The sequence below is a fragment of the Coenobita brevimanus genome, chromosome 109, assembly GCF_032717465.1.
Source record: "Coenobita brevimanus isolate Jiangsu-jjx chromosome 109, ASM3271746v2, whole genome shotgun sequence".
Taxonomy (NCBI): Eukaryota; Metazoa; Arthropoda; class Malacostraca; order Decapoda; family Coenobitidae; genus Coenobita; species Coenobita brevimanus.
This window is the reverse complement of record NC_137062.1, coordinates 7,043,464-7,066,663: the sequence shown is the minus strand read 5'-3', so window position 1 is coordinate 7,066,663 and position 23,200 is coordinate 7,043,464.

Sequence of the window (23,200 nt, the reverse complement as noted above, 5' to 3'; positions counted from 1 at the left end):
ACAACAATACTGTACCAGCAGACATCCACCCAGTTATTAGCTCTTTCCACACCTGGATAACATACGTTTGAGTAATGTGTGTGTGTGTGTGTGTGTGTGTGTGTGTGTGTGTGTGTAAGGACGGGAAACCAGTGCTGTGAGGGCGTGAAGGGCTTACTGTACAATGGTGAGGGTGGAACGGTAAACTATTATATCCCAAGCCACATATATCACCACTGACCACACCATAACTCTCTCTGATTTATGCCCTCACACTACATCACGTTGGGAAAATTATTTAAGTACAGATTCTGTCAGCAGTATATGTGAGGTGTTCTATATATTTTTTTTTTCTCGTATTTTTGTGCTTACGTGTGTAGGAAACAAATTGCGTCGAAACATTCTTAAAACACATTCATGGCAGTTTGCTCTCACCACTGAAATGCAGAAAAGAACCGATGGCATATAATTTTTGCTGATACTCAACCACAGCCAACTGTGCATAACAGCAAAGAAAAATGTGCCGCAGCAAAGAAAGATTACGGTGTAAATCGCATCTTGTTACTTTCAAGGGAAAGCCTAAGTATAAGGTGATATTAATAACTGTGCTACCTAACAACCTTAGTGGAGTAAAGTGTAATTATAAATGCTGTACTGTGTAACTGACTTTATTATGCCATTCCGTAATTCTGTGCATGGCTCTGGGACGGATAGTTTTCATTTTATGATTTCCAGTAATAATTAGTCTCTCAGATCCATTAGCATTACTTCTCCCATTTCATTCATCCAACTCCGAATTATTCTTCTATTCCTCAACCCATCTCTTAAGAAGCAAGTCTCCTCTCCGTCAGTTAGGACACACCTGTCTCTGGGCTCGTGAGGTGTGAGTGGTCTGTGTGATGGCGTCGCAAGCACTGATATTTCACCCTCAGTCTACCTTTATTTCAAATCCCACCACTCTCACCCACACTACGGCAGTAATTCATCAAAGTGGGCAGATGGTCATGCAGCTCAAACACTTGTGTGCATAAATTGCTCCATTTTGTACTTCCACTCCCAAACTTACACATTACATCTCTCGAACAAAGCATTCCAACAGTCTTTCCCATCATTTTGCTGAATCTAGTACGTTCACTTAATCATTAAAAGAATCTTCGTCGATCACTCTGTCATCAGCATTAAAAGCAACAGCTTCATATATAAGAAAACAGCAAGACAAAACAAATTTTGCTATACCAACCTTCTGGCTGTTTTCTGTTTTGTCTAACCCAGCAATGTTAGGACTTTTACCTCTACATCTACTTCTCTGACTCTCTCTCGAACTCGTCTCTTGTCTTGTTGTCTACTTCTCTCGTAGACAGCACTGAACCTAGACAGGAACTGTCTGACATGCAGCCAAGAGAAGCACTGCAGTTCATTATCATTTCTGTTTGATTCACCTCATTTCTTGCAAACAATTTATTCCTCACTCACACACCCACACTCGACCCACTTTCTAAATACTGCGCAACACACCCACCCTCACACCCACATCCGAATAAGAGGAGGGAGGAGAAGAGAAACAGACCTGTATACCCTAAAACTGGTGGGAAAGAAAGCAAAGGAAAGAACTAAACCTTGGCAATTCTCTGCCGTTTGGGTGTACACTGTACTAAACCCATGCTCAGACAGAGTGTACAAAAAGAGATGAACCGATAAATGTATCTATATAGGACACTGAAGTCAGAGCTTAGGGTCTTTCTGTGTCTTCCCTTCTATCAGTTTTATCCACTTGTTACAAAGAATTAGTCACAGACGAGGGTAATAGGAGGCAGGTGAGGAGAAGTGACGCTGGGAGGAGAAAGACAGAGAGAGAAAATAAGGTGGCGAGCAGTTGAGAGGCAGGAAGAGAGGGAGAGAAAGAAGGAAGTATATAGGTGGAAAGAAGGGGTGATGGGATATAGAAAGGAGCGGAGAGAGGCAACACAAACGTATAAGCGTATGGGGTGGAAGGAAAGAGATTAATATATATCAAAGTACGTGACACGAGGAGAAAGAAAGAATATTCAGTGGCTGGAGAAAATATGACAAACAACAGAAGTGGTAGCAGTTTCTTCACTCGCTGGGGAGAGCGTTTTTATAAAGTTAAATAATATAAGAAGGTTCCCGAAAGCCTCCTTTGCTCATTGCTTTCCAATGTTCTTTAATTTTCTCGGATTAAGTGCTAGATGTCTGTCATCTTTTGGCAGGCCAAGAAGAATAAACATCAGCAGAAATGAATATCCGTACACCCTTAGGATTCGTCACTGTACAGGTGCAAACTAATTCATAAATATATCAAAATTGTTCTCTAAATACATAATTCTCTCTCTCTCTCTCTCTCTCTCTCTCTCTCTGTAGAGGTGCAAACTTAAACATAAATATATCAAAATTGTTCTCTAAATACATAATTCTCTCTCTCTCTCTCTCTCTCTCTCTCTCTGTAGAGGTGCAAACTTAAACATAAATATATCAAAATTGTTCTCTAAATACATAATTCTCTCTCTCTCTCTCTCTCTCTCTGTAGAGGTGCAAACTTAAACATAAATATATCAAAATTGTTCTCTAAATACATAACTCTCTCTCTCTTTCTCTCTCTCTCTCTCTCTTCCGTACTGGTTGTTGCAGTCAGTGAGTTGCGAGATGCACACACATAATTAATAACGAAGTTAGCTAATTATTAGTTTTGGAGTATGGGAAATTGAAATGCCTTTCTCCAAAGAGTGAGTAAATATTTTGTCCATAAGTTTCCCCCTCAAAAAAAAAGCATCAACATTAGGTTCTGCATTCATTTAGCCTCTCTTTCTCTCTCTGTTAGGATTATTCTCGACTGAGATAAGTCGTTTGGTAATAACCTGAACAAAACACTAAGGTGTACCCACAGCAGAGATTGGGTTACTCGAGATCATTTTTCAGAGCTTTGGTCGCCTGGATTGTTCTCAAGTTAAAAAAAAAATCTGGTGTAAACTATAATATCATTTCCATAGGAAACAAGTGCCTGGAAAGGGTTAGTATAGCTTTCTTGCCACTACTTTTCTCACATTTCCTCCCCCGTGAAGAGTTTTTTGTGACTTTATGAAAATCACCACAGTGGTGAAATCTTTAGGCAGTTGCAACCTTCAGCAAACTTTGGTGGCGGTGCTGCTGCATACCTTGTACGATTCGTTGGTTGCCGCAGCCAGGGTGGAAAACTGCCTGTGCCAGGCAGACTGGGGAGAGAGGAAAGGAATATAGACACGAGGAGGGAGGGAGGGGGAGGGGGAGGGAATAAAGGAGGGAAGGGAGATATATAGTCACAGGAAATGACTGGAATGGAAGAAAGATGAAAGAAGAGAAGGGAGAGAGGCAGGAGTGGAGAGAGGCCAGAGGGAGAGAAGAATATATGCACAGTGTGGGGAGGGAGAAAAGAGAGGACTATAAACATAGTGAAGGAATAGAGAAAAGAAAGGGCTATTGGCACTGGAGAGAGAGAGAGAGAGAGAGAGAGAGAGAGAGAGAGAGAGAGAGAGAGAGAGAGAGAGAGACGTATAGCCTATATGGACACAATGGAGGAGGGAGCAGGCCCGTAGCAAGAGGGGGAGGCAGGGACGGTGCGCCAACCCCCACCTCTCCCCGCAGACCTCCGAGTTGCACCTGGCTGAATTAATCAATTTTCTTTTAAAGCGATTCTTTGAATTGTTTGCAGATTTTTGTTCTTGGAAATAATTCACCCTTCAGTTTAGAAATATTATGGGTAATTTAGCTTATTATGCTTTAAAATATTTTGATTTTGTGACAAAATAATCCATATATTTCTACAGTTATTTTTTTTTTGCCATGCCACTCAATTCCCCCCCCCCCCCGCCAAAAAAAAACAATGAGTGACAGTACTGTTAAAGGTGTATACTCAAATCTGTGGTAGCACACTGATATTTTTCACACTGAATCTGTAATAATACTTATAAATTAGGAAGCTATATATTAGTTCTGCTAAATGAAACTCATCCCTCCCCCCCCCCTCCCCAATTGAATTTCCTGGATACGGGCCTGGGCAGAGCGTGTACTATGTCCACCCTCCTGTTATCTTCTTGTATTTATCTCATTATCTCCTGAAACTTGCCCTGCCGCCTGCCTCTCTGGTTGTGATAACACGTCCCATAACTCCTCCCTCACCTCACCGCACCTCACCTCACCTCACCTCACCGCACCTCACCTCACCTCACCTCGCCTCACCTCACCTCACCTCACCTCACCTCACCTTACCGCAGCTTACCTCACCTCACCTCACCTCACCTCACCTCACACACTACTCCACAAAAAAAAAAAAAAAAAAAAAATGGCGGCGACTGCTGATTTTTTTTTATTTTATGTGCCCGAGTCTCGGCCCAGGCTTCACAGCCTGTTTCCAAGGCCCAGTAGTACTTCTACATACCCACCGTCCATATTGAATACATGCTTGGGGTCATACAAGTTTGGTGTATTGGTATTACTGGGGGTATTTTACCATATCTATGTGGGTTTTCTGGAAGATCTGTAAAGACTGCTTTGTGAAATTCACGTACTTAAACTGTTGCCTGCCCTAACGGGGATTCGAACCTGGGTTCATTAGGACTGCAGGCCACCTCTCTACCGACTGTGAGTGTAATAACATGCAGAGGTTATTTAGATCCTTTTCACGTAAACATTCGGCAGACTGCATTAGTAACACAAAGATGAATACTGTCAAGCCATATAAATACATAACTGGTATGGAAAAGGTGCTGGGTACCTTCGAACGATAACAACAGTACGTGATAAGTGTGTAGGTAAAATCAAACATTGGTTCTAACAGTTCGTGGCAGCAGCATCGTCTAAAGCGTTATGTTGTCCCACTGTTGGTATACCAGAGACTATTGTGACAGTTTATTTGTTCACACATTTATCATCCGACGATTACTTTGTGTGCAATATTGCATCACTTTACGTAATATCATGGGACACACACACACACACACACACGTGAGAGTAGTACAGGAAACAGCTGGCAAGACTTGGTGTGTTAAGGGTTGGTTGGGATGGGTCGCATAACTGTCCTTGCCTTACCATATGTAATATTCTTATTTGCTGGTTACCCCACATTTTTACCACTAAAATTCAGTGGTAATTAATCGTAGTTATAACTGTTGATTAAAACTTGTTGTTTTTACCCGAGACATGGACACGGCCGCATGAATGTTTTGTTATGACAATGGACACAAGATTTTAGTCAGTGTAATGAAAACCAAACTTGGAATAGTCCAGTGAAAACGAGAAAAGCCGGGAAGGGTTGAAAGCAAGAAAAGGAGAATGGGTTAATGTGGGAAGCGAAATTAATAAAGATCGAACAAGGAAAAATAAATCAGACAAAGCCAGCGAGGAAAACAAATTGTACCCTCCACCAGGATTCAGAATTCAGAGGGCAAAATAGAGCGACATGACAGTCCATATAAAACGAGATGGTTGTGAATTGTGAGGTGGGTAGAGTGACGGGGTTGTGTAGGCAGGGAGGAGGAGATGAGGTGGGTGGGAAAATGAAAGGGAGTGGAAGAGAGGTGCAGGTTAGATGGAAAGGAAAGAAAGGGAGATAGCGGAAAAGATATGGTGACAATGGTAGTAAGAGGACAAGGGAGGGAGAGGATGGGGTGGTGGTGGTAATATATGTGAGAGGGAGAGAGAAAAGTGGGGGCTGATGGTCTTGACGGGGGAGGCTGAAGGGAAAAAGAAGTAAGAGTATTATTAATCACACTCAACCTTATGCTTATTCTTCTCTCGGTCAGCATCCCCCGATCTCTTCCTCATTACTTCTCCTCATCAGTCGAACAGTTTTTCCCACGTGTTTTTCTCTTGTCACTTACAAGTTTGCTCACCACTTGTATTCACTGTCAAGTCACTTTCTTCCAACATCTGACACTTCTATTCCTGAGTTTTTTCCCGCCTCTTCTTGTTACTTCCAAAGGTACAGTCGGCGTTTCTGTGCGACTTGTTTTACCAATTTTCTCTTAGCGATTTCTTTCCGTCTGTTTTTTTTTTTTTTCGTTGTCATGATTTTTTTTCTATTCATTTATATTTTTTTGGGTTCAACCTACTCTGCTCTACAACCATGGAATGCATTTTTTTTTTTTTTTTTTCAAATAATGAGGTTACGAGTACTTTTAATGAAGCCAAGATCTTTACGGCCTCAATTTATTCCCAACGTCTCATTTACTTTTCCTATACACAAAGCTTCACATCTCCGCAACTAACTTGCTCTACACTTCTAAGTATCTATCTATTGCCAGACGCCTTAATCCAGTAAGGGCTGGCCACAAACAAATCGCCTCCATGTCGTCCTGTCCCCCGCCATTTCATTGCCCTGCTCCCAGCTCACACCCCCTGTCTCTCACATACCTCTCTACTCCATCTCTCCATCTCATCCTTGGCCTCCACATCCCTCTCCCCCCTCCACCTCACTCACATACACTCTCCTCGTCAGTCTCTCACTCTCCATCCTTTCCACATGTCCACACCATCTCATTCTGTTTCTCCTAACGCTTCCTATCACATCCACATCCATACCACAACGCTCCTTTATATCCTCATTTGTCAGTCTGTCTCTCCATGTGACTCCACATGCTCCCCTCAGATAACTCATTTCCACTGCTCTCACTCTTGACTTGTGTCCCTCTAACATGGTCCAAACTTTACTTTCATAAGTTAGAGTTGGCATCACAATACTGTCATGTAGTAGTTATTCACTTCCATGCTCACTTCCCTGTTTCTTATCACTGCTTTCAAGGAACCAGCAATCTTTCTTCTCTGTTTCACCCTTTCAAGTACTTCTCCCTCTAAACTTCCATCCTTACTCATCACACTAACCAAGCACTTAAACGCACTCACATTTTCCATTTCCTCTTCATCCAGCCTCACTGAACATTCACTGACTTCACTTCTCTCGAAGACGATAACTTTACTCTTCCCTACATTCAACTTTAGATTCCGTTTCTTACACATTTTCACAAATCCATTCACCAAGCTTTGCAGTTCCCCTTCGTCTTCACTTAACAACACAGTATCATCTGCAAACATCAGTACTGGTAGTTTCCAAACACTGCCCTCTCTCATTAGGACCGCTCCAACATCCACTTCCCTACCTTGTATCTCTTTCATAACCCCATCCATATACAGATTGAACAACCATGGAGACATGACACATCCATGTTTCAATCCATCCTTCAAATAGAAATATTCACTCAGTTCACTATCCACACTCACTGCAGCCTTAGCACCCTCATACATGCTCTTCACGGCCTTCAACAACTTCCCATCTACTCCATATATTCCTAATACTTTCCACAGTCATTGTCTATTCATCCTGTTATATTCTTCTCCAAATCCATGAAGGCCGCGTAAACTGCTTTCCTTTCTCTAGAAACTTTTCCACTAATGATCTAAGAATGAATATCTGATCTACACAATCTCTTCCCTTCCTAAAACCTCCCTCTTCTTCTCCAACTAATTCCTTTGTTATTTCCCTAACTCTGTCTTTAAGAATCCTACCATATACTTTTCCTATTACATTAGGAACACAAATGCCCCTATGATTACCACACCCTTCTTTCTCCCCTTTTCCTTTGTACAGGGGAATAATTATACCTAACTTCCAATCCTCCGGGACTCTTCCTTCCTCCCAGGCCAATCTGCACATCGTCCACATCCATTCTGCTACTATCTCTCCCCTATGCTTCAGCATTTCACAACACACTCCATCAATTCCTGGTGGCTTTCCCCATTTTAACTTTCTTCATTGCTTCCGCAACTTCCATCCTACTGATTTCTTCCTCTTTTCTTACATCCCTTCATCTCCCAGCCAGTCCCCAGCCACTTATACTTGCATTACTTTATTTTCTATGTTCAACATTTCCTTGAAGTGTTTTCTCTATCTGCTCACTTTTTCTCCCTTCTCCACTAGTAATCTACCATTTTTATCTTTTACTCCCCAACTAACTTCTTTGGCACCCTGTCTAATTCTCGTTACCTCTTTCCAGAACATTTTCTTACATTCCCTCCACTTTACACTCAAGTTCCTTCCAAATTCGTCATCCACTCTCTTCTTGCTTTCTCTTACTAATCTTTTCACCTCTCTCTTCCTCTCTACATATAACTCTCTCTTCCGTCTCTCAACTGCTTCCACTCCCCTGTTTCTCATCCACTCACCATATGCTTTCTTCTTTAGTGCCACAGCCTCTCTCACCTCGTTAGTCCACCATGCTGTTCCCTGCATCCCCTCTCGCCTTCTTTTCACCCCACACACCACCTCACAAGGAGGCTGTAGCTCAGTCGGTAGAGAGGTGGCTTGCAGTCCTAATGGACCCAGGTTCAAATCCCCGCTGGGGCAGGGAGCATTTTAAGGATTTGAATTTCATAAAAAGCAGACTTTACTGATCTACTGGAAGACCCGCCGACATATCGTAAAAATACCCCGCTAATTCCAATACACCAGTCCTGTATGAGACAGCCCTAGCATGTATTCAATATGGTCGGTGGTTGTTAGCGCCTAAGTGGCGACATGTAGAGGTGTATTGTATGTAGGATGACTACTGGGCCTTGAGAGCAGGCTGCTAAGCCTATTCCCAGAGTCGGACCAAAAAAAAAAAAAATCATGCTGGACAGACTTCTGTGAATATCTCTCACTCACCTTCCTCATCCCCCATCTGCTCCAATCTATATTTACCCAGTCGCTCCTCCACTTCCCTCTTATATTCTGCCCTTTTTCCACCCTCCTTGTATGTACTACTTCCTCATGTCCTTCCCTTCTTCTATTTCCTCATTTTATTTGGACTTATTCTGACCACCATCAAGTATTGGTCCGAAAGTCCTCTCCCCCAACCTCTATATACTCTTACATCCATTACACACCTTCTCATCCTTTCATCTACACACACATAATCAGTCATTGCCTTCCGTTCATTCAGTTCACCACCCTCCCTTCTCACCACTCGCCACGTATACATGTGGATCATTTTGTGCCTGAAGAGGGTATAAGCTATCACCAACCCCCTCCCGGCACAAACGTCCACTAAAGCACTGCCATTATCATCCATCTCTGCTGGCACACCCCACTCACCAACTGCTCCACCCACCTTCCCATTCCCTACTTTCCCATTCATATCTCCAATCAAAAACACTCTCTCATTCCTTTCAAGTTTTTCCATGCACGCTTCCACATTTGTTCAGAACTCTTCTCTCACTCTGCTTGCACGATCTTGCGTTGGCGCACATACACACACAATCGCCCACACTTGTAGTCCATCTTTCAGTCTTACCCACACAATCCTTCACTTGCTGTAATTAACTTCCACCGCAAGATTTTCTTTGCTACTTCTCTTCTCTCACATATAATCTTTCTTAAGCCTTTATACTTCGCAGTCAGTTTTGCAAACATTAGTTTTAACTTAACTGTTTTTCCTTTATGTACATATACTTTGTGTTGTTTAATGAGGGTATACAGCATGTGTACCATCCCAGTTACTTTGTTCTGAAAGCAAATTTCAATGACTACTACCACAGCTACACTTTTTTTCTGCCATAATTCTTTCCCTCTGCGTCCTCTCGTTTCCCGTTATGCAGCAGCCAGCACTGTTCCCCTCTTTCCTCTCCCTATTAGTAGCAATCCACTTATCTCATCATCACAGTTACACATTTAGGAAGGCATTTCCGTGCAGATTCAGTTTTATCTGTATTTCTATTTGCAGTTGATACGGGATTAAACTGTAAGGATGAAAAGTGTGCAGCGACGCACATGGCTAGGGTCTGACACCTGTGTTTTAACTTGGCAGTAAATGGAATGACCCTGTGACTGAAAAACAAAACAAATGATGTGTAGATAGTTTTGCTTGAGAGGTGGAATCAAGATTTCTAAGGGTTAAATGAAGTATAGATGACTGTGTGGCTCATGTTAGTTCTACCTAATAATGTGCTATCTCTCCCTTTGTCTCTGGATCCTACAACGCCTTATTATTTACGTTAACATGCTAAATGAAGCCATCAGGAAGCAAAATAAACACACTACAGAAACTATCTTGAACACTGTTCTGGCCAAGAATTTGAGAACATCATATCATACTCTGCTTGAGACAGACGGTTTTATTCATTAAAAAAAAAAAAAAAAAAAAACTGTCAGCGTTTACTCACTGCCTCAGTTTTAGTTCCCCTCTCCAATAACTCACTTAAATTATAATAAAACATTTCTGTTGTTTCCTGCATTGCAATGACGACACTCCATTTGACCTCTTCCTCACAACTAATCCTTCTGCTTACTCTGTTAATCTTTTCTCTCCGTTGGGCTCCTCCGATCACAACCTTATTACCTTAACCTGTCCTATCACTCCGGTACGGCCTGTGGACCCTCCAGGGAAACGTCGTCTGTGGCATTTTGGAGCCGCGGACTGGGAGGCCCTCAGGCAGTACTTCTTTGATTTTCCCTGGAATGATTATTGCTTCCATGGACGTGAGCCATCTGAGTGTGCCTTGCGCATTACGGAGGTTATTCTCTCGGGCATGGAAGCATACATTCCTTTCTCATATCCTTTGACTAATGCAAGAAAGCCTTGGTTTAATCACGCTTGTTCTAATGCTGTCCGCAACAAGGAGAGGGCCTACAAAAGGTACCGGAGCCAACCCACCCCTGAATCACATCATCTTTACGTTTCTGCCCGGAATCGTGCTAAGTCTGTTCTTCGCACTACTAAAAATAATTTCATCCATACTAAATGCTCTCAACTCTCCAACTCGAATTCTTCCCGCTCCTTCTGGCATCTTGCCAAAAATCTTTCTAACAACTTTACCTCATCATCCTTCCCTCCTCTTTTCTGCTCTGATGGTTCTGTAGCTATTTCTTCTACTGATAAAGCAGATCTCTTCGCACAGACTTTCTCCTCCAATTCTACCTTAGACGATTCCGGTGCTGTTCCTCCATCACTTCCCCCCTCTGACTTCCTCATGGCTGACATTAAAATTTCTTCAGTTGATGTATTTTCTGCCATCACTGGCCTCAGTACTAACAAGGCATATGGGCCTGATGGGGTCCCTCCTGTTGTTCTCAAGAACTGTGCTTCTGTGCTTACACCCTGCCTAGGCAAACTCTTTTGCCTTTGTCTGTCAACTTGTACCTTTCCTTCTTGCTGGAAGTTTGCTCTCATTCAGCCTGTCCCAAAGAAGGGTGACCACTCCCAACCCTCCAACTATCGTCCAATTGCTTTAACGTCCTGTATTTCAAAAGTTTTCGAGTCAATTCTTAATAGAAAAATTTTAAGGCATCTTTCCTATCACAACCTTCTTTCCGATCGTCAGTATGGGTTCCGTCAGGGACGCTCCACTGGCGATCTTCTCACCTACCTTTCAGACTCCTGGTCATCCTCCTTTCGGGACTTTGGCGAAAGCTTTGCCATTGCACTTGACATCTCAAAGGCTTTCGATCGAGTCTGGCATAAATCTTTAATTTCCAAACTGCCCTCCTACGGTTTCTATCCTTCGATCTGTGCCTTCATCACTAGCTTCCTTTCTGGTCGTTCTATAGCCGCTGTTGTAGACGGCCATCGTTCTTCTCCTAGATCTATCAACAGTGGTGTTCCTCAGGGCTCTGTCCTATCACCAACTCTCTTCCTTTTATTCATCAATGATCTTCTAAGCTGTACATCTAACCCTATCCACTCATACGCTGATGACTCCACCCTTCACCTTTCCATTCGGTTCCCGCAACGCCCATCTCAACAGTTACTTCAACAAGCAAGGGATGAGGCTATGGCACACCTAATGTCTGACTTGGCTCGTATCTCTGACTGGGGTAAAAATAATATGGTTGTCTTTAATGCATCTAAGACTCGGTTCTTACACCTTTCAACCCGACAAAATCTTCCACAGGTATACCCACTAATGTTTAATAGTATTCAGCTTAATCCTGCATCATCCCTGAACATGCTTGGGGTTTCATTTACTCGGGACTTATCTTGGAAAGATCATATTACATCTCTTGTAAAATCTGCTTCCAAGAGATTGGGTGTGCTAAGCCGACTCCGCTCTTTCTTTACCCCTGCGCAATTGTTGACTCTATACAGGGGTTTTATCCCCCCCTGTGTGGAGTACAACTCTCATGTGTGGGGAGGCTCCCCACATACAGCTCTTCTCAATAGGGTGGAGTCAAAGGCTTTTCGTCTCATTAACTCTCCTCCTCTTACTGACTCCCTTCAACCTCTGTCTCTTCGCCGCACTGTTGCATCTTTATCTCTTTTCTATCGCTACTTTAATGGTCACTGCTCCTCTGAACTGTCTGCTTGCATTCCTCCACCTCTACGACGGGCGCGTAGCACCCGTCTGGCAGCAAACTCTCATCCTTTTTCTGTCCAACTCTCTAATGCAAGAGTTAACCGTTACTCCCAGTCTTTCATTTATGCAACAGGTCAGCTCTGGAACTGTCTCCCTCTGTCTGTATTTCCTGCTGCCTATGATCTCCAGTCTTTCAAACGCAGTGTGTCCAGGCATCTCAAAATGATCAGATCTTGAATTTGGCTCTATATTGTATTTTGTTTTTCTCTTGGAGGGAACTGTTACTGCGGGCTCATGGCCTTTGGTTCCTTCTTCCTCGCATAAAATATATATATATATATATATATATATATATATTTATATATACGAGTAAGTTATCATGTACATGCAATCAGGCATTTCCTTTACTGATTCCTATTCCCCCCCCCTCTCTCTCTCTCTCTCTCTCTAAGACGCTCCATCCCAGCGCTAAAATAGAACTATCTCAGATGTGTGCATCCCTGTATGGCCTTTATGTGACAGTGAAAAATGACTGCAATCTTAATTTTATGGCACCCTTCTCTCTCACTTCCCATTTCCTCTGCTGCTCTTTACTCTCTACCCTTTACATAATCATCTACTCTATTCCTAATTCTTCGCCCTTCTTCTGCCATTATCTCCATTTTCATCTCGCCTAACGACATAATTGATATAACAACACCATGCACACTGGCTGACGAGTGTTTGGGATGGGATGACCTGGTGATACTAATCAGAGTTCATGAGGCAAAACTGTGTCTTAGTAACGAGGTGAAAATGTTTGTGTACCTCATGAACTATAATGGAAGAAAAAGTGCAGAGAGAGAGAGAGAGAGAGAGAGAGAGAGAGAGAGAGAGAGAGAGAGAAGCTGAATACAGTCAAAGCGAGCGGAAAAAGTTTGCTAAAGGAAAGAAAAGGTGAGAGGCGGTGGGTGGAAGTTGGCGCGACAAATGAGGAAGGTGGTGGGAGAGATTGTGTGTAGGAGGGGAGAGGAAGAGGCGAGAAAAAAGATATACGTAAGAGAATAAGAGAAAGAAGTGAGGGAGGAAGAGAGGAGAGAAGAACACAAATAAAAGATGTTGAGCAAAAATGTTTGGAGATTCACAGAGCGATAAATACTAAAGTATTATGAGAGGGACAGTCCTAGGCATGCAAGAAGAATATGAAAGAAAATTATATGCAAGAAAAATTGACATAACGGCAGGATGAATGAAATAGGAGTCAGGAACCACCATGGAAGTGAAAAAGGCATATAGCTAGAGTAAATGTGAATAAAATAACAAACGATATAAGGAAGCTTCATCACACACAACAAGGTCAAAAGTGCTGCCAGTGCACAGACACGAACTTGATCATTGACCATGATTATTGATCATTTGCAATAAAATGGAATCACATCGTCCCATCCACACACAGTGTATGTGCCACGTTTAGTCTAAATCAGATCACACAATCACACTTACTTCTAATCATCAACTGTAATAAGTCTGCATCAAAGGCCAATCCCTTCTTGCAAGACCGACTGACAGTATATGTGCTACGTGTGATAAAGTTGAGAGAGAGAGAGAGAGAGAGAGAGAGAGAGAGAGAGAGAGAGAGAGAGAGAGAGAGAGAGAGAGAGAGAGAGAAATTGATATAGAATTAAACTGACAGATTGGTAGTTAAACACATATACATGTACCAGGAAATGAACTCGATAACCATAGCCTTGGTGTCACAATGAAGGCAAGAAATAACAGTGAATAAGTAGTAATTGGTGACACAGTTATGGGTATGAATGACCACTGAGCGATTGAGTTGCACAGTAAACACCGTGTATGTGTGTGAAACTTTGCTGTAACGCCTGCACGACGACTGTACTGTGTTCCTTTTACTTGGCATTAAACTGCCGTCTCTCCTCTCTGAATGCTGAACTATAAAACCAAAATAAAATAACCCTATGCTAATAATATTGTGCTCGTCGCGAAAAGTACCACGGAATGATGAAGAGCCGAATAGTGTTTAATTGTGCTACTTAGCTACGGAAAATAGGCTGCACCAGAACCAAAACCTCCGCCAAGTTACACTGAATGAACCACAGGACGCTTTACTATTTTATCCTGGCTGCCTCCAGACAGTTTTATTCGGCTTAGCACAGATCTTTCGGGCTGATGGGGTTAATATGAACGTCATGTATCCCCTCAGCCATAATTGCTATGTGCATTTTATGGTACTTCAGACTGTTATTATGAAATTCACGGAGAACCTAAGAATAAATAGGTTAAGTCCGTCACAGTTAATTAAAGACAGCAACTACTTGCCAACATTGCTTCATAACCGGGTTGGCTCACATGGTGTTAATTAAACGACATTCCACATTTACTGCTGCACAAATTACACTTGTTCACTAATCCATTAGAACAACGACTGTATCACACACACACACACACACACACACACACACACACACACACATCCATAAAGGAAGCAGAGACAACAGCTGCTGGCGCATACTGTGTCGACGGTTGATGGATGAGTCCCACAACTGTCCTTTATGGCGCAAGTCTAGTCTTACCTAAAGTGAGATTCTACAAGGGACATTGACATGGACGTATAAACATTTTGGTTTAACTACGGGCACAGAGATTTATTCAGTTTAGGGGAAAAACATGAAACGTAGACTGGAAGGAAGGGAAACCGGGAAGGGAAGGCGAGATGAAACAAAAGATGAGAAATTGAAAATCAACAAACCATACCAAACACAAAGAAGAAAAACGAATTATCTTAACTTGCGCCAATAATAAGATTTTACAGAACAAAAATAATATGAAAATTTCTAATATTACAATGAAGATTTACTTCGTTTATATTAGCTATCCACATAATTCTTTTCCGATTAAGAAAAGCCTCTTTTACTGAAGACGTTAGTGAAGAATACACTATTCTAACTTCCCTTGTTTAGCAGTTCCCCTAACCAGAATAAAACTGACTGACCGGTAATAATATAGATGAAACATTTTTTAAAATCCTATTTAAAAAGTTAAATAAATAGAGAAGAAGGAAAACAACGAGTTACACATTCCTACAGACAGAAAAGAACGAAAAAAAAAATTAAAACTCTTAACAATATTCAGAATTCAGAGGACCAAAAGGACGAGCGAATGGCTGATACAAACCAAAGCCACATCAGAGAAAAAAGCAGAAGTACAGACATAAATGCTACAGGATGATGTCCAGTGCTGACCAATAACTGGCTTGGAAAATACAGTTTTTTATTGTTTTTATGCGAGAAAGAAGGAACCTTAGGCTAAAAGCCCACAAACCGTTCCTCCCAAGAAAAAAAAAAAATGCAAGAGCCAAATTCAAGATCCTTTCATTTCGAGATGCCTGGACACACTGCGTTTGAAAGACTGGTGATCATAGGAAGTAGGAAATACAGAGGGGGACAGTTCCAGAGTTGACCTGTTGCATAAATGGACTGGGAGTAACGGTTAACTCTTCCATTAGAGAGTTGGACAGAAAAGGGATGGGAGTTTGTTGCTATACACAGGTGCTACGTGCCCGTTTTAGAGGTGGAGGGATGCAAGCAGACAGTTCAAAGAAGCAGTGACCATTGAAGTAGTGAAAGAAAAGAGATATTTATGCAACAGTTCGGCGACGAGACAGAGGTTGAAGGGAGCCAGTAGGAGGAGGAGAGTTAATGAGACTCCACCCCACGGAGAAGAGCTGTATGTGGGGAGCCTCCCCACACATGGGAATTGTACTCTACACTGGGGAGAATAAAATCCGTGTATAAAGTAAAAAATTGAGCAGGGGTAAAGAAGGTACGAAGTCGGCATAGCACAACTAATCTCTTGGAAGCAGATTTTATAAGAGATGTAATATGATCTTTCCAAGATAAGTCCCTAGAGAATGAAACCCCTAGCGTGTTCAAGGATGAAGCAGGATTGAGATGGATATTATTAAACATTAGTGGGTCCTCCTGTGGAAGATTTTGTCGGGTTGATAGGTATAAAAACTGAGTTTTTGATGCATTAAAAACAAGAAGATTATTTTTACCGCCGTCAGACATACGAGCCAAGTCAGACATTAGGTGTGCCATAGCCTCATCCCTTGTTTGTTGAAGTAACTGCTGATGTGGGCGTTGCGGAAACCGAATGGAAAGGTGAAGGGTGGAATCATCAGAGTATGAGTGGACAGGGTTAGATGTACAGCTTAGAAGGTCATTGATGAATAAAACGAAAAGAGTTGGTGATAGGACAGAGCCCTGAGGAACACCACTGTTGAAATTCTAGGAGAAAAACGATGGCCGTCTACAACAGCAGCTATAGAAACGACCAGAAAGGAAGCTATAGATGAAGGCTCAGATAGAAGGATAGAAACCTTAAGAGGACAGTTTGGAAATTAAAAATTTATGCCAGACTCGATCGAAAGTCTTTGTGATGTCAAGTGCAATGACACAGCTTTCGCCAGTCCCGAAAGGAGGATGACCAGGAGTCTGAAAGGTAGATTAGAAGATCGCCAGTGGAGCGTCCCTGACGGAACCCATACTGATGATCAGAAAGAAAGGTGTGATAGGAAAGATGCTTTAAAATTTTTCTGTTAAGAATGGACTCGAAAACTTTTGAGACAAAGGATGCTAACGTAACTGGGCGATAGTTAGAGGGCTGGGAATGGTCACCCTTCTTTGGAACTGGCTGAATGAGAGCACACTTCCAGCAAGTAGGAAAGGTACAAGTTGATAAACAAAGGCGAAAGAGTTTACCTAGGCAGGGTGTAAGCACAGAAGCACAGTTCTTGAGGACAACAGGAGGGACCCCATCAGGCCTATATGCCTTGTCAGTATTGAGGCCAGTGATGGCAGAGAATACATCAGCTGAAGAAATTTTAATGTCAGTCATGAGGAAGTCAGAGGCCGGGAGTGATGGAGGAACAGCACCGGAATCGTCTAAGATAGCGAGGAGAAAGTCTGAGCGAAGAGATCTGTTTTATCAGTAGAGTAAATAGCTACAGAACCATCAGAGTAGAAAAGAGGGGGAAAGGATGATGAGGTAAAGTTGTTACAAAGGTTGGCAAGGTGCCAGAGGGAAGTACTGCCCTGCTCGACTGGTGCAACACAGCGTTGTGAAATGTGAAGTGATTAGAGTGGCGGGGTTGAGTGGGTGGGGAGGAGGGGAGTTGGGTATGGAGAGGGAAGGGAGGGGAAGAGAGGTGTAGGTAAGACGGTAAGGAGGGAGAGCGAGAGGGCAAGAGGTACGGTGGTGATGGTAGTAAAGGAAGAGAGGAGTGGGTGGTGGTGATGCTAAAGGTGAGTGGAAGGGAGAGAAAAATTGGGACTTGATGGTGATAAGGAAGAGGTGGAAGGAAGAAAAATGTAAGGGTAGTTTTCCTCTCACTCAGCCTCATACTTATTATCTCTTCGTCAGCCTCCTACCTTCCCTTCCCTCTCCCACCCCCCTCTTCAGCCTCCTTTTTCCCACGTGCTTGTCTTCCTGTGTCACTTATAGCAATGTTGCTTTGCTTTCACGTTTTCTGTCAGGTCACTTTCTTTGAACACCTTATAGTTTATCTTCCTGCATTTTTTCGCCTATAACTGTTGTATCTAAAAGCACAGTAACATTTAATTATTGTACTGTTTCTGTTTTACAGGTCTTCTTTTAGGTTCTTTGTGAGTGCAGTTTAAAAAATCATTATAGCCATGGCTTCCATGGAATCTTTATATTTTATATTCAGCATACTCCTGTCTACAGCCAGAAGATGCATATGTTTTCTCATAATGTGTTTACGTTTTCTGTAGTCAATTATTTGAATGTTTCATCATATTCCGAACCTCCCATTTACTTTCACCTGTGAAGAACGTTTAATACATCCGCAAAGCTCGCTCATTACATTTGCTGTGGAGCTGACGAGGAGCCTACACGTGTTGTGCTGTGTACCCTGTGTGGAACGAAGCAGCTGCGGCGTCCACACAAGAACCAAACCTCCTCATTTTCTCCTGCACCTATCGGTGGGGAAGGACCCTAGTTCGACCCTGGCAAGGCCCTATCTATCACAAGAGGGTGCCGGTTCCCTGTATGATGTACTGTATGCACTGTGCTGTACGTGTAGGACGGTCCCATTACAGCAGTCTTTCCTGTGGTTGCTGGGTCTATTCACCAGAGAGACGGGGTTAAGCAACAACAACAGCACCAACGACAACAACTGCAATAATTTGTTTCCTTTTTCCCTTTCCTGTTTCTTTTCTTGCAGACAATTTCTCTACGAAAATTTTTGTTGTAGACATAATCATTCCTCTTTGATTATGTTCCTTCTCTCTCACCGACTTTTTCCCTGCTCTTATAGACTCCATATTTCCAAATAAATTTTGTATAAATCCGTTTTATGTTAGTGTACATTTTTCTTTTCGTTGTCATCACGATTTTTACCGCGTGAGAAAGAATACGATATGCCAGCCATCCCACTTTATTATAGTCACAAGCTTCAATCCACGACAGGCACATACATTTTTCTTCATTTGCTGGCTCTCTTTCCTGTTATTCAGTAGCCAGCAGTGGTCCCATCCTGCCTTTCTCTCTTTTAGTAATGACTCACACTCACCTAACACCTTATGACAGTTACAGGAGTAGGCATTCTGGGAGAGCACGTCTCTAACAGTGGAAGTTTTGCTAGTTGCATTTTGCACTTACAAGAGATCATAATAGTTGGACGATATGTGTACGGAGTAGCACATGACATGGCTTAGCCCCAGTGATTGTACTTGGTAGTCAGTGAAGTGAATCTATATCGTAAATACAATAAAAATGTACAGACGGTTTTGCATATGAGGTGGATTCAAGATATTGAAGGTTTAGGTGGTGAATAAATGACTGAGTAAGGTTTTTGATAGTTCCCCTGTGCGCGTTTTCTCTTTGTTTCTGAACCCTACTTGGCCTCATGTCTTGTGTGGGATATGGGCTGAGGATCTACTAAGTTAAATACAATAATTTTAAAGCAACAAGAGTAAACTCTTAAAAGTCATCCACGGGTTGAGAATTGTAAGACTCTGGCAATGTTTTGAAATCTAGAAAATAATCTTAACATGAAAGTGGTAACACATCTGAGTCCCTGACTGTGCATTCATAAACACTTACAACGGCATATCAAGAATCTGTCACAATCAACAGCTGAGTCCCTGACATTACGCTCGGTCTCTCGCAAACACTTACATCAACATCACAACAATATGTCACAGCCAACAGTTACACTCACCAACAGCGTACCTGTAACACTGGGCATATAGTAAAATAATTATGCACTCATACATATTGCATCACCATGCATAATATGTATACTGTGTTCTTGATACATAAATACAAACCAATAACGCCCCCCCCCCTCTCTCTCTCTCATATTTATTCCCAACCTATCCCTAGGGATAATCTCACTTGCCTTCAATCGTTCGCTTTATGGATTTGTTTGCGTGCTTTCCTCCACGACCAGCATCTCACACAGTGCTGAGGCTAAGTGACTCAGTTTGGGATGTAATATTTGCCTGTGACTTCGACAATAAACCTTTTTGGTTGACGTAGATGTGTGATTTGCATACACACACACACACACACACACACACACACACACACACACACACACACACACACACACAGAGTTTGGATGATTGGAAAATATTACCATATAGTGATTATGAATGATAACTGTATTTGGAGAGTGAATACTGACTGTTTAGTATGCTGAATGACTGGAACAGCAGAGTTGTAAAGACAAAGGGAAAGGACAATCGGAGACGGGAAAACTGAAAAATACTTAGATGTGGACACGGAAAGGTACAGGCACTGGAAAATTTAGTAAGTGGCTCGGATACTGAATGAAAACATGAACACTGACTGACCCAGGCGAAGAGCTAGGTCCACTGCGACAATGAGGATGGGGGATAAGAAGAGAGAATGGTTGTAAGACAGAGACTGGAAGAATGGAAGATACTGGAAACCAAAGAAAGGCTTTGGAAGACAGATATATCTGAAGAAAGATCATTATCATGCATCATCATCTGGACCTCCTTTCCCACCCTAGGGCAGGGTGAGAAGTAGCAATGTCCAGACAGCCCACATTTGCCCAATCCAATGGGCCACGATTCCATCCACTCATCATTCAAACCCCCGGAATCCTGGCTTTATCGGATACACCGAAAACATTCACCACGTTCTGTGGCTCGGGGGAGGCGGTGGCTGAATCGGTAGAGAGGCAGCCTGCAGTCCTGATGGACCCAGGTTCGAATCCCGGCTGGGGCAGGGAACAGTTTAAGGAAATGAACTTCATAAAAGCAGACTTTCCTGATCTACCATATGATCCGCCGACATGTCGTAAAAATACCCCCGCTAATACCAATACACCAGTCCTGTATGAGACAGCCTTAGCATGTATTCAATATGGACGGTGGGTGTTAGCGCCGAAGTGGTGACATGTGGAGGTGTAGGAGGACTACTGGGCCTTGGAATTGGCTACTGCCCCGAGATATAGGCCCTGAAGCCTTTGCCCAGAGTCGGACACATAAAAAAAAAAAAAAAAAAAAACATAAACGTATCTGATAGAGTCAAAGATATTGTCTATTAAAAGATTGGAAGGCATATATTTTCAAAACGAAGTTAAGAAGAGGACACTGAATAATTGAGAGATTACTAGATACTGAAATAGATATGTAAAACAGGGCAGTCTTGGTAAGACAGAAATACTATGCCAAGTTATAAGATGGCTGCAGAATTTAGTTTAAGTTTGGAATGCTCGGGATTTGTTTGACATTTGTGTGGGCCTTGCTGAGGGTGAGCAAACTCTTTCAATAAGTTGTAGACGCTTTTTCTTAATGCCTGTTACCCCTAAGATACTCTTTTTCAGCTTAGGAAAGACCCCTCATGCTGAATGGGTTAGATGAAGACTTTTAACGACCTTCAAATTTTCACCTCCCTCCACAAACCTGGGCTCGGTCCTGCATTTGTCGGTCAACCAATTCACTGCTGTGTCACTTGATCACCATATCCCATGCAGTAAAGGTGGATTTGTTGATGTAAAATACTGTGACCCATGAAGGTGAAGTCTGAACTGTTCTGCCTGTGGGACAGTGGGAGGGAACAGAGAATACCGAAGGCTTGACTAATGAGAGAGTGGAGTGTGTAATTTTTTGTTGATTATTCAGATGACAGCTGTACTTTTGCTTTTTGCATTTTCAAATTTTTGGATTATTCCCACATCAGTATAAATAGTGGGGGATAGGACTATGGTGGTGATGATGATGATGATGATGATAATGACGATGGCGATAATGATCATAATGGCGGAGACGACGACAATGATGATAACGATTATGATGAAGGCCCTACCTGTTTAGCATGGACAAACCTGCCTACTGCAATTTATCCTCCCTTCATATGTTCTGATGTTTATAAGCTAAATATGTAGTTGACTAATGAGGGAAATCTGTTAAGATAAAAGCAAATCGAAAGAATGGCGTGGTAACTGAGAAAGGAATGTCAAGATAAATCAAGATAAACTTCCCAGGTCCTGACCCCAGACAGAATGGCTAACAAAATAGGCCTGTTCCACTCAACCACACTAGTTTGTAAAATTCTGGTGTCAGTGTAACACATGAACAGGATGGAATGAGACTGGTGATGAATGGTGGGAAAGGGAGAGAGAGATGGCAAGAGAAGAGAACGTGGAAGAAGAGGAGGAGGAGTAGAAGAGAGTAGGAAGAGGAGGAGGAGGAGGATGCGAAGAGAGGGGGAGAAGGGATAAGAATGGGAGAGGGAGATGAAGGAGAGGGAATGGAACTGGTTGAACGTTGGAAGGAGTGGGAGGAGATGCCAGGGTGTGAGAGGAGGAGGGACATGAGACTGATAGGTAGAGGGAATAGGGTGTGGTGAGAGACAAGTTGAAGGAGTCGGGTGAGTAGTATGATGGTGATGGGGGAAAGCTTCGGGATAGTAAGGGGAAGGGAAAAATGATAAGAGGATGAGAGACCGGCTGGAATGACTGGGGCAGAGACAGTGGAGTACAGAAGTTGGGGAAGGGTGAAAGAGGAACAGGAGAGGGAAGAAGGAGAAAAAAAGGGGGGATGAGGAGAGTGGGAGGATGAGGAGAGCGAAGGGATGAGGAGAGCGGTGGATGAAGGAGATGTGAAAGTAGGAGAAAGAGGAGGTGGGGAAGGAGAAAGTGAGGAGAATGGAAAAAGAACAAGAGGGGTAGAGGATGGAAAAATGAGTGTACCGAGATTTTGCGTGTGGGGGGAGAGAGATGGCAAAGCAGACTGATAGCTGTGCCTGGCTTAGCGATTTATACTTTCTATGAAAAGCTTATTGCAAATGCCTCGATAATCCCCAGCCCAGGCACGCAAGGCGCGGAAAGACAGGGCAGTGTACTGTAGGATAGGGCAAGGGAGAAAGAGAAAGAAGGAAATAATATAAGAAAGAAGCAGCGAGCAGAAAAATTGTAAGATATGATTAAGGCAAAGGTAGGATAGTGCAGGGCAAGGTAGCGCAGGGCAGCAGCATCACACTGCGACGGTTGAGAGGCTGAATGGAAAATGGAAAAATTAAAGGCAGATGATTATGAAAAGAAAATAACGGGAAGCCAGTGTAATAAACCATCCCTTTAAAATATTTTGTGGCTCTTTTTTTTTTTATGTTACCTCTAATAAATTACAGAAAATACCAATTAAAGTGCCATTGCCACCTATAAAGCTGATTTTCCAGTTTCCTAAAAATTACGGAACCAATTTTATTGTAAATATTTATACTTCTTATAACATTTTCTGCATGACTCTGGGCATAGACATGAGAATGCTTTTCCTGAGACCCTGCACTACTGCACTCCTGCACGCCACATACCCTTTTTGTGACCATAATTGCACTAGCAGTCAAC